Raw genomic sequence first — 13,212 nt, 5'->3', positions numbered from 1 at the left:
TGACATACTCATAGATTGTGAAGGGTGATAAAAAATCTAACTCAAAACTATGCCGTTCAGATTTCAGGCTGATTGGAGAAGAGTATATGTGGGAAGGATCATGGCCAGCATCAGTGGCTGTTTACTTTACACAAAAATGACCATGGCACCGCTCAAAGAATCTATTGTGTGCACATGCCCGTGCATCCACACATGCGCGTGTGCACGCACACACACACACACACCTACCTTCTAAAATAATACAGAAATTTTGAAATCTGAAGGTAAATCAGGTCAATAGAAAACATGAGAGACCATTTTTTTAAACCAGCATCTGGTTAGCATTAGCTCAGGTACTACCAAAGGAGAAAGATACTCTGCAGTAAGACACAAGCTGATATCTTTGACCAAAGGTGTGTGTGCATGCTCAGTTGTGTCTGACTCTTTGAGACACCAAGGACTGTAGCCCACCAGGCTCCTCTGTCTATGGAATTTTCCAGGCAAGAATACTGGAATGAGTTGCCATTACCTCCTCCAGGGTATATTCCCTACCCAGAGATATATCCGGCATCTCTTTTGTCTCCTGCATAGGCAGGCAGATTTCTTTACCACTAGCGCCACCTGGGAATCCCAAAGTTATTACTCCTTTAAAGGTTAGGTACCTTTGCATTTCATGCAAAGATGGGCTCAATAAAGGACAGAAATGGTATGAACCTAACAGAAGCAGAAGATATTAAGAAGAGGTGGCAAGAATACACAGAAGAACTGTGCAAAAAAGCTGTTCAAGACCCAGGCAATCACGATGGCGTGATCACTCACGTAGAGCCAGACATCCTGGAATGTGAAGTCATGTGGGCCTTAGAAAGCATCACTATGAACAAAGCTAGTGGAGGTGATGGAATTCCAGTTGAGCTATTTCAAATCCTAAAAGATGATGCTGTGAAAGTGCTGCACTCAATATGCCAGCAAATTGGGAAAACTCAGCAGTGGCCACAGGACTGGAAAAGGTCAGTTTTCATTCCAATCCCAAAGAAAGGCAATGCCAAAGAATGCTCAAACTACTGCAAAATTGCACTTATCTCACACGCTAGTAAAGTAATGCTCAAAATTCTCCAAGCCAGGCTTCAGCAATACGTGAACCATGAACTTCCAGATGTTCAAGCTGGATTTAGAAAAGGCAGAGGAACTAGAGATCAAATTGCCAACATTTGCTGGATCACTGAAAAAGCAAGAGAGTTCCAGAAAAACATCTACTTCTGCTTTCTTGACTATGCCAAAGCCTTTGACTGTGTGGATCACAAGAAACTGTGGAAAATTCTGAAAGAGATGGGAATACCAGACCACCTGACCTGCCTCTTGAGAAACCTATATGCAGGTCAGGAAGCAACAGTTAGAACTGGACATGGAACAACAGACTGGTTCAAAATTGGGAAAGGAGTACGTCAAGGCTGTATATTGTCACCCTGCTTATTAAACTTATATGCAAAGTACATCATGAGAAATGCTGGGCTGGAAGAAGCACAAGCTTGAATCAAGATTGCCGGGAGAAATATCAATAACCTCAGACATGCAGATGACACCACCCTTATGGCAGAAAGTGAAGAAGAACTAAGGAGCCTCTTGATGAAAGTGAAAGAGGAGAGTGAAGAAGTTGTCTTAAAACTCAACATTCAGAAAACTAAGATCATAGCATCCGGTCCTATCATTTCATGGGAAGTAGGTGGGGAAACAATGGAAACAGTGGCTGACTTTATTTTTTTGGGCTCCAAAATCACTGCAGATGGTGACTGCAGCCATGAAATTAAAAGACATTTACTCCTTGGAAGGAAAGTTATGACCAACCTAGAGAGCATATTAAAAAGCAGAGACATTACATTTGCCAACAAAGGTCAATCTAGTCAAAGCTATGGTTTTTCCAGTGGTCATGTATGGATGTGAGAGTTGGACTATAAAGAAAGCTGAGCACCGAAGAATTGATGCTTTTGAACTGTGGTGTTGGAGAAGACTCTTGAGAGTCCCTTGGACTGCAAGTAGATCCAACCAGTCCATCCTAAAGGAAATCAGTCCTGAATATTCATGGGAAGGACTGATGTTGATGCTGAAACTCCAATACTTTGGCCACCTGATGCGAAGAGCTGACTCATTTGAAAAGACCCTCATGCTGGGAAAGATTGAAGGTGAGAAGGGGATGACAGAGGATGAGATGGTTGGACGGCATCGTTGACTTGATGGACATGAGTCTGGGTAAACTCTGGGGGTTGGTGATGGACAGGGAGGCCTGCCATGCTGCAGTCCATGGGGTCGCAAAGAGTTGGACACGACTGAGCGACTGAACTGAACTGAACTGAAACTTATCTTTGGACATAGATGTCATTTATTTTCTAAAATCTGCAAACATTTACCATTGACCTGTTAAGTGTTGCACACTGTATTATGCTTGGGAATGGGACAATATCCCTGCAAGGAAAGAGTTCTCAGTCTATTAGAAAAGGAAATAAATAATACACAGGAAAAGGGACTTCCCTGGTGGTTCAATGGTTAAGAATCTGCCTGCCAATGCTGGGGACACAGGTTCGACCCCTGGTCTAGGAGGATTCCACATGGTGCAGGACAGCTGAGCCCTTGCTGCAACTACTGAGCTCATGTGCCCTGGAGCCCATGATCTACAACAGGATGAGCCACCACAATGAGAAGCCTGAGCACTGCAACTAAAGAAAGCCTGTGAGCAGCAAGGAAGACCCATCACAGCCAAAAATTAAATAAGTAAAGTTAAAATAATAATAAACAGGAAAATGAATGGAAGAAAACTTGCTAAGTTTTATAGTAGAGGTGCAGAAAGAATGTCTGCATAGCAGTACACAGACAAGGGCAGAAAGGCAGATGCAAGAATATTGTGTCAAAGGTTTGGTGGAAGAGCATGACACTTTCCAGGACCAATTTCTGTTGATTTGTGAAAGATGTAAACAAATCTGTTTTTAACTGAACTACTGGTAGAACCAGAGTCAGCAATTTACAATCAGAATTCATTTTCACTGATTTAGTTGCATTGATGTAAACCAATGACAGGATAATCAGTGTATACTTCTCAAGAATAAGTGATTTAGGGACTTCCTGGTGGTCAAGTGGTTAAGAAAAAGCCTGCCAATGCAGAGGACACGCGTTCAATCTCTGGTCCAGGAACTAAGATCCTACATGCTGTAGGGCAGCTAAGCCCATGTGCCACAAATACTGAGCCTGCTGGCCTAGAGCCCGTGCTCCACAACGAGAGAAGCCACAGCAAGGAGAAGCCCGCTCACTGCAACTAGAGAAAACCCATGTGACACAAGGAAGACCCAGTTCAACCATAAATAAATTTAAATAAACAAAGAATACAGAGATGGAAATGGCAACCCACTCCAATATTCTTGCCCAGAAAATCCCATGGACGGAGGAGTCTGGCAGGCTACAGTCTATGGGTCCGAAAGAGTTGGAGACAACTGAGTGACTAACACTTCCACTCTTTTCCTCACTTGCAAAAATGTCTACTGGGCTAAGTTCTTGCGTAAAATAGTCAAGATGACATTTTAATTTTAGCAACTAAATATGTTAAAAATAAATCAAGTGAGTTATGTATTCAGTTAGGTTTCTCTACTGCCTCTTAGTTTTTAAATACTCATCTTAGAAAAATAAACCATTGGTTAGTTCTATTGGCATTTACTTTTGTTAGGTCACTAGCATATTCTGAGAAAGTATTCTCTTTAAAAATTTCAACCACAAATTAAAGTTATTAGCTACTCCAGTGCTTGCTCTAAGCCCTATGAACAGGTCTCTTCTCAGTTCTAAGCACATAGCTGAAGTTCAATAGATGTTTATAGCTGGTAAAGTCTAATATTTATATCTGAGGGACTTCCCTGGCAGTCCAGCAGGGGTTCGATCTCTGGTCAGGGAACTAAGATCCCACATACAGCACAGCACAGCCCAAAATAAGTATAATAATAATAATAATAATAATAATAATAATATTTAGATCTGAAAGGCTGACAGTGTGAAAAAGAGATCATTAATAGGTAAGAACTTATATATGCCATCTTATCAATTGTTTCCTGGTTGTTTTGTAGTTGCTATGTTCCTTTCTTATGCTCTTGCTGCCTTCCTTTGTAAGTGAATGGTTTTCTGTATTGGTATGCTTTGATTGTCTTCTTATCTTTTGTGAATCCACTTTAGGTTTCTGCTGCATAGTTACCATGAAGCTTACATAAAATATAAATGTTACAGTCTATCTTATGCTGGTAACAGCTTAACTTTGATTGCATACAAAACTCTATCCTTTACTCCCCTTTTATGTTTTTGATGTTACAGTTTATCTTTTTTAATATTGTGTATTTATTTAAGAATTGTCTTTTACACTTTATATAGACTTAAGTATTTAACACTCTACCATGTTACAATATTAGAGTATTCTGAATTTGACTACATATTTACTTTAGCAATCTGTTGAAATATATGGTCATATGTTTTCATGTTACTAATTATCATCCCTTCAGCGTGAAGACCTCCTATCAGCATTTCTTGTAAGGAAGGTCTGCTTCAGCTGCTGCTGCTAAGTCGCTTCAGTCGTGTCCGACTCTGTGCGACCCCAGACACGGCAGCCCACAAGGCTCCCCTGTCCCCGGGATTCTCCAGGCAAGAACACTGGAGTGGGTTGCCATTTCCTTCTCCAATGCATGAAAGTGAAAAGTGAAAGTGAAGTCACTCAGTCGTGTCGCCTCCTAGTGACCCCATGGACTGCAGCCTACCAGGCTCCTCAGTCCATGGGATTTTCCAGGCAAGAGTACTGGAGTGGGGTGCCATTGCCTTCTCCGAAGGAAGATCTAGTAGTGATAAATTCCCTCAGCTTTTGTTTGTCTAGGAAAGTATTCATCTCTCCTTACTTTCTTAAGGACAGCTTTGCCAGGTAAAGTACTCTTGGCAGCAGTTTTTTTTCTTTTTTTTCTTTCTGCACTTTGAATATAGCATTTTACTCTCTTCTGGCTAGTAAGTTTTCTGCTGAAAAGTCTTCTAATAGCCTTTTGAGAGTTCCCCCTTTTCCTTTCTGCTTTTAAGATTTTTCTTTGTCTTTGATTTTTGACATTTTTATTCTAATGTGTCTTGGAGAGGGTTTTTTTTTTTTTTGTTTCAACTTTTTATTTTGTATTGGGAAAAATTCTTCAAGAGAGGGGAATACCAGACCACCTGACCTGCCTCTTGAGAAATCTATATGCAGGTCAGGAAGCAACAGTTAGAACTGGACATGGAACAACAGACTGGTACCAAATAGGAAAAGGAGTTCGTCAAGGCTGTATATTGTCACCCTGCTTATTTAACTTATATGCAGAGTACATCATGAGAAACGCTGGACTGGAAGAAGCACAAGCTGGAATCAAGATTGATGGGAGAAATATCAGTAACCTCAGATATGCAGATGACACCACCCTTATGGCAGAAAGTAAAGATGAACATGAAAGAGGAGAATGAAAAAGTTGGCTTAAAGCTCAACATTCAGAAAATGAAGATCATGGCATCTGGTCCCATCACTTCATGGGAAATAGATGGGGAAACAGTGAAAACAGTGTCAGACTTTATTTTTGGGGGCTCCAAAATCACTGCAGATGGTGATTGCAGCCATGAAATTAAAAGGCGCTTACTCCTTGGAAGAAAAGTTATGACCAACCTAGATAGCATACTGAAAAACAGAGACATTACTTGGCCAACAAATGTCTGTCTAGTCAAGGCTATGGTTTTTCCTGTGGTCATGTATGGATGCAAGAGTTGGACTGTGAAGAAAGCTGAGCGCCGAAGAATTGATGCTTTTGAACTGTGGTGTTGGAGAAGACTCTTGAGAGTCCACTGGACTGCAAGGAGATCCAACCAGTCCATTCTAAAGGAGATCATCCCTGGGTGTTCTTTGGAAGGGATGATGCTAAAGTTGAAACTCCAGTACTTTGGCCACCTCATGCGAAGAGTTGACTCATTGGAAAAGACTCTGATGCTGAGAGGGATTGTGAGCAGGAGGAAAAGGGGACGACAGAGGATGAGATGGCTGGATGGTATCACTGATTCGATGGACGTGAGTTTGAGTGAACTCTGGGAGTTGGTGATGGACAGGGAGGCCTGGCGTGCTGCGATTCATGGGGTTGCAAAGAGTCGGACACGACTGAGCGACTGAACTGAACTGAACTGATAGCCAGTTAACAATGTTGTGATATTTTCAGGTGAACAGTGAAGGAATTCAGCCATACATATATATGTATGTATATGTATATACATACATATACATGTATCCATTCTCCCCTCCCATCCAGGCTGCCACGTAACATTGAGCAGAGTTCCACATGCTATACCAGAGGTCCTTGTTAGTTACCCATTTTAAATATAGCAGTGTGTACATGTCCAACTCAAAAGTCCCTAACTGTCCCTTCCCCCAGCCTTCCCCCTGGCAACCATAAGTTCCTTTTTTAAGTCTGTGAGTCTCTTTCTGTTTTGTAAATAAGTTCATTTGTTTCATTTCCCTTTATATCCCACATATAATGGATATCATACAATATTTGGAGAGGGTTCCTTTGACTTTGTATAGCGACCTATAAGCTTCATGAACTTGGATATTCAAGAACAAAAGGGAGTGTTAGTCTCTCAGTCATGTCTGACTCTTTGTGACCTGATGGACTGTAGCCTGCCAGGCTCCTCTGCCTAAAGAATTCTTCAAGCAAGAATACTGGAGTGAGTAGCCATTCCCTTCTACAGGGGATTCTCCCGACCCAGAGATCAAACCCGGGTCTCCTGCATTGCAGGCAGTTATTTTTTTTTTTTTTTTTTTTACCATCTGAGACATCAAGAAAGCCCCATAACATTGTTTCCATGTGTGCATCCTTAGTCGAGTTTCCATGTGTGCATACTCAGTTGTGCCCTACTTCTGGCGATCCCATGGACTGTAGCCTACCAGGCTCACTACTGAGCTACCAGGGAAGTGGTTGGATGTCCAGTTCTCTCCTTAAATTTGGGAAGTTCTCAGCCATTACTTCTCTAAATAAGTTTTCTACCCCTTTGTCCTTCTTTTCTTCTCCTGATCACAAATCGATCCTTTTGATAGTATCCTATAACTCACACAGGCTTTCTTTCTTCTTTCTTTTCTCTCTCCTGACTGGATAATTTCAGAGTTCTTGTCTTCAATATCATTCATTTTTCTGTTTGGTCAAGTCTGCTCTTATGTTCTCTATTGAACATTTAATTTCATCCATTTTATTCTTCAGCTCTAGAATTTCTGTTGGTTCTTTCTTACAATTTCTGTCTTTTTGTCAAATTCATTTTGTTCATGTTTCTGGATTTTGCTGCATTGTCTCTGTGTTTTCTTGTAGCTCATTGAGTTTCCTTAAAACAGTTATTTTGCATTCTTTATCCAATAAGCCAGAGATCTCCATGTCTTTGTGTTCAGTACCAGATCATCATTCGTGGTGTCATGTGTCCTTAATTCATCATGTTCTTTTGAATTTTTGTGTTGCTGTCTTCACATTTGAAGTAGCAATCATTTCCTCTAGTCTTTACTAAATGTTCTCTTCGATGCATCTTTTTTTTTTTTTTTTTTGCTCCAATGGAGTATGGGCATTTCTCCTCCACAAACATGGACTTCCACAAAGGCTCTTTGTTTTGTGAGTGATTGTCTAAGTCATTGTTCTCTAAGGACTACCAGATCTTGATCGAGAAAAGCTGAAAATGGTTTATGGGTCACTGCAAGGACCACAGTTAGAATCAAGGTTTGTCTGCCTGTCACCTGACACAGGATAAGACTCCTCCTGGGTCCCTGGACATATGATGCTAGAATCCACAGCTCCCTCAAAGGCACTTCTGTCCATGAATGTATGCTGACTTTTTTGTTGTTGAGGTGGGAGGGAAGACAAAAATGAGGGATGTCTATGGCACTATCATATTAACATCACTGCCTCCGCCCTTAAACAAACAAACAAACAACTCCTGAAACCAAGAATTAAAAGGTAAGGGGGAAGGTTGTTTAAAAGTGTCAGATTTTAATTTTTGCTTGTGCACGTGTATCCTTAAAAGGGGAGTTTTACAATTAATTCAGCAAGTTATAACTTCAAGACTCCTGAAAAGTGATTCAACTATTGCAGCATTATATCATGTCATTGTGTTTTAGGATTTTTTTCTTCTAGAGTTTGTAACTCAGTAATAATTTGTTACACATAGGAAAAATATGGTAGACTTCTGATGCATTTGTTTAAACACTTAAAATTTGTTATTTTAAAATTTTTATTAATATAAAACTCCACTGATAAAGATAAATACATTTGAACAATGTTTATACTCTTGCCTGGAAAATTCCATGGATGGAGGAGCCTGGAAGGCTGCAGTCCATGGGGTCGCTGAGGGTCGGACACGACTGAGCGACTTCACTTTTACTTTTCAGTTTCATGCATTGGAGAAGGAAATGGCAAACCCACTCCAGTGTTATTGCCTGGAAAATCCCAGGGACAGGGGAGCCTGGTGGGCTGCCGTCTATGGAGTCGCACAGAGTCAGACACGACTGAAGTGACTTAGCAGTAGCAGCAGCAGTAGAAAAATACAGCTAGTAAAGAAACATAAAAGACATATTAAAAAATGTTAACCTTCCAAGAGTCAGGGAATGTAAAATAATCATCAGGGTCCTATTTTTCCTCCAAAAAATTATAAAGTTAGAATAGATCATACAAATGTTAAGAAAGGTAGATAAATAAACAGTATCCAATTTTATCTTTATGATGCTACAATATAAATCTTTATGTAGGAAACATTCTTTGGTAAAGATTAGTTATTTAATTTTTTTTTAAACACCTTGGAAACAATGTAAATGGTTTCTTATAGAAAAATATTTGTATATAAATAAGTTTCTTCTACATATTAAAATACGTAAATATTATATTTAAATGTAAATAGAATACCTTGTTCTTAAAATAATTTTAAAAACAGGGTACTGGGACTTCCCAGGTAGTCCCGTGATTAAGAATCTACCTGCAAATTCAGGGGACATGGGTTTAATCCCAGGTCCAAGAAGATCCCACATGCCATGGAGTAACTAAACCTGTGGGCCACAACTACCAAGCCTGTGCTCTAGAGCCCACAAGCCATAACAAGAGAAGTTACTGCAGTGAGAAGCCTACATTCGATAACCAGATAGTATCCCCCACTCTTGACAACTAGAGAAAGCTTGCAAGCAGCAACAAAGACCCAATACCACCAAAATAAATAAATAAATAAAAATAAAAACAGGGTACCACCACCACAAAAAAACTCCTGTTGTAAGTGAACGAATACATATTAATATTATGGCAACAATTATGTTTAAAACAAAACAAATACAATAAATGGAGAGAAATATAACCATACCTCAAATACATTTGTGTTTGTATAACAGAACTTTGAATAATTTTACTTTCTTTTTAACTTTGAAATCTTTGATTTTCTTCATTCATTACTCTATAATGTAACTTAGAAACAAAAATTCACTAAAAATTCTAAAAAAAAGTGCCATCTTATACCACATAAGCCTGGACTTTCATTCAAAGTTGCATCTATTTACATCTGCTTATCCAAGTTTAAAATTATACTTATAAAACAATCCTTCATAATTTATTTGCTCAAATAGCCTATCCTAATAGAAAGAGTTGGGAGTTAGTGACTTGGCTCTATCACAGGCTATCTATATGAACTAGAGAAAATGACTTATCATTCTTGAGTCTTAGCATCTTCATCCATAAAATAATAGTTTGGATCTAGTATCTCTAAGATTTCTTCTAGCTCCTAGAGCTACAGGTCATATGAGAATGCAAATACAGGCTAATTATATGCCAAAAGGTAATTTACAGTTCTAAAATGTACTTTTTAAAGAAAAATACAATAATTATCACACAGAAAAAGTAATCTATGTGGGAAAAAATAAGGAATCATTAAAATATATTGTCAGTTCAATAGGTGATCATAAATTACAGAAATGTTTATTTGGCAAGAAATTCTACCATTGGAAAAAAACATGAACCATAATAAAGCTCTTCTAGACTTATTGGCCTAAAGTTATTTTTCCTTTCCTTAGGTAAAAATGAATCATTCAGCTTTTACAATACTCATAACTAACTCATTACATGTTACTTTATAGAGTTTTAATGAATATAGAATTGCAAGACCAAGTCTATAATCAGTAGTAGAGATTTCAGCATCCAACAAAGGAAGTTGTGTTCTTTCTACTCCTAGTAAAGATGAAATTTACTTCCCTAGCTAGTCTGAAAAACATACATATAATGAGCTTTTTATTGTATAATTGGCTTATTTCTAGTAAATGAAGGTCTCATTAATTTTAAAAATTCTTTGATCACCTACTTAGTAACTGCACCTCTCTAGTTTTTAAATTATCTTTTATGCTAACTCTTTTATTTTTGTTGTTTTAAAATGTTATTCTTTCCACTCTTTCCAAGTCCATGTAGACTTTCTAAGTCCATCCAGCCCAGGCCTGTTCCACAGCTGACAAGTCAGGGTAGCAGATTTTTAATTAGACACATTTATCATTAGTAGGGATAGGAAGGAGTCCAAACTCCACCTCTTTGGGGTTAGAGACCAAATGTGCCTCTCCTTCCTGCAGAGATGCTGGGCCCCTGAATTGTCTAGGCTGGGCCTCAGGGAGGGGAGGAAGGTGGCCATTGCAAGCACCTACCTCTATTACCACCCCTTTCACTGACACCGCAGTGGTGGACTATGGGAAATGGAAGGAGAATCTGCACAAATGGGCACCTTCCTCTTCTGAAGTAAGTGGGGCCTGTTCCCCTGTGGGAGTCCAGGAAGATGTGAATGACTCTTGTCTCTTCAACCAGAGACCAGAGGAGGCATACAAGCTCTGTCAAGCTATTCAAAGACAGTCAGATACTCTGGCATCATTTTATTCTGAAAGGAATGGAGGTACTGGGCACTAGCCTAGAGTCAGAAGACAGGAAGCTCCCTGCTAACTTGTGACCTTGACTGAATATGGTCTGTTTCAGGTTCCCCAGTTGCAAAGGTGTAAACTGCTAAAGTTCCATCTTAGCCCAGCGTTATTGTGGAGATCAAACAAGATAGCACATATGAAATTCCTTGTCAACCAGATATTCTGTGCAGATGTGAGGGCACCCAGTCAGTGACCTAATCTCTCTCAAAGCCTTATTTACATACTCTCTTCCATACAAAGCCTTCCTTGATAGAATTAACTCCTATTCTGAATTCTCTGACTCATTTCCACCTTTACATATGGCCCTCCACTCTTCAATGTCAGGAACCAGATCATATCTGTGACACTCAACATACAACATAACCACAGACACAATAAAGGCAGAAATAGTAGCAGATTCTGCCCATCCTGCCCTGCCCACCCTCCCATCCATCACCCATGACAATTCCCTGAGGTATGCTTTTAGCAGCCTCAATTTCACGACAGGAATCGGGCTGAGAATGAAATGGTCACTTGCCCAGGGTCACTCAGCTAATGCATGACTGAGCTGGGATTTGAACCTGATCCGACTGCACAATCATGCTTGTTTTACACCATTGCACTGACTGCTGAATCACTAAACCAGATTATTTCAACAAATAGAGTCTGGTTGGCACCAGCTTTGGCAATGGGGAGGCTCTGACTGAGGTGGTTGCAGTGGAGCAGTTAAGAACCTGGACTCTTCCAGTGGTTCAGACTTGGCACTTTCATTGCAGAAGGTAGAAATTCAATCCCTTGTTGGGGAACTAAGATCTCACAAGTCGTGTGGCACAGCCAAAAAAAAAAAAAAAAAAAGAACATGGACTCTTAATTTAATTCACAGCTATGTTAATAACTTGGCTGTGAGATAATCTCTCTAAGCCTCAGTCTCCTCATTGAACACTGGGGAGTATAATAATGCCCACATCACAGGATGGTTGAGAGAACAATCTGAGAGAATGCAAATGAAAGTATCCTATAGGTACTTCCCTAGTGGTTATAAGACTCTGTGCTGCCAATGGAGGGAGTGCAAGTTTAGTATCTGGTTGGGGAACTAAGATCCCACACGCCATGTGGTGTGCGCAAAAATTAAAAAAAAAGAAAGTATGCTGTAATTGTAAAGAGTAATATACATTAGAAGATACTAACCAAATGATAACAATTATTATGACTAAAAAAATTAATAAACAGAAACCTTAAAAAATTGAGTTGGGAAGCCAACTGTGAGTTGCTCTCACACCTTGCAATGTTAGAAGAAATGACAGAAGGAAGAATACTTTCCTGTCAAGTACTTTCCAGCCAATGAAAAGCTATAAACTCTTTGTTTACTATAGCCCTCCCAACTTTCTTCACCCCTTTGTCAAAGAATTCTTCCCTTGCTCTGCAAGGACTTGCCTGTGTCTCATTGTGGTTGTAGAAACCAAATTGCAATTCTCTGCTGATCCTAAATAGACTTACTTCTTTTCTGCTGGAGAAATAAGTGAAGTGAAATGAAAGTCGCTCAGTCGTGTCCGAATCTTTGCAACCCCATGGACTGACTATACAGACTATACAGAATGGACTGACTATACAGTCCATGGAATTCTCCAGGCCAGAATACTGGAGTGGGTAGCCTTTCCCTTCTCCAGGGGATCTTCCCAACCCAGGGATCAAACACAGGTCTCCCACATTGCAGGTGGATTCTTTACCAGTTGAGCCACAAGGGAAGCCCAGCTGGAGAAATAACTGGGAGTCTATTTGTTTTAGGTGAATAAGAATGACCATTTGATTGGCACTATGGGCAAAGCTGTTTTTTGACAGTGACCTCAGTGCTAAGGTAATATAACCCTTCCCCAGGGAATAGTGAATACCCTATAGATACCCATACTGAGTACTGACACAAACTCTTAGGTAAGTTTCTGCTGGAGCTTGGCTCTGAAATCTGTGTTTCTCTTGCCTGATCTGGGCCCTTTTTGCAGCCCAGCACTCAGGGGCAGAGGAAGGAACTATCATGTTTCACTTTGCCTCTGTCTTCTGCAGCAAGTTAAGCCCCTCCAAAGAGGCATTGCCTGAAACTGTGTTGCTCTTTATTTATTTTAGCATGGTTAATTTGTACTGATTATTTGAACAAAGAGTATTGTTTTAAAATAGACATCATAACCAGAGATTGGAGGGAGGGGTTGCTGCAGAGGGCCATTTGGCTTTGAACTCACACCCACAAACAACCTCAAAAATGAACTTTATATTATTTCCAAATGACG

The sequence above is a fragment of the Bos javanicus genome, chromosome 1 (genome assembly GCF_032452875.1).
Source record: "Bos javanicus breed banteng chromosome 1, ARS-OSU_banteng_1.0, whole genome shotgun sequence".
NCBI lineage: Eukaryota > Metazoa > Chordata > Mammalia > Artiodactyla > Bovidae > Bos > Bos javanicus.
The sequence above is the reverse complement of the archived record's forward strand: the minus strand, read 5'-3'. Positions refer to the sequence as shown.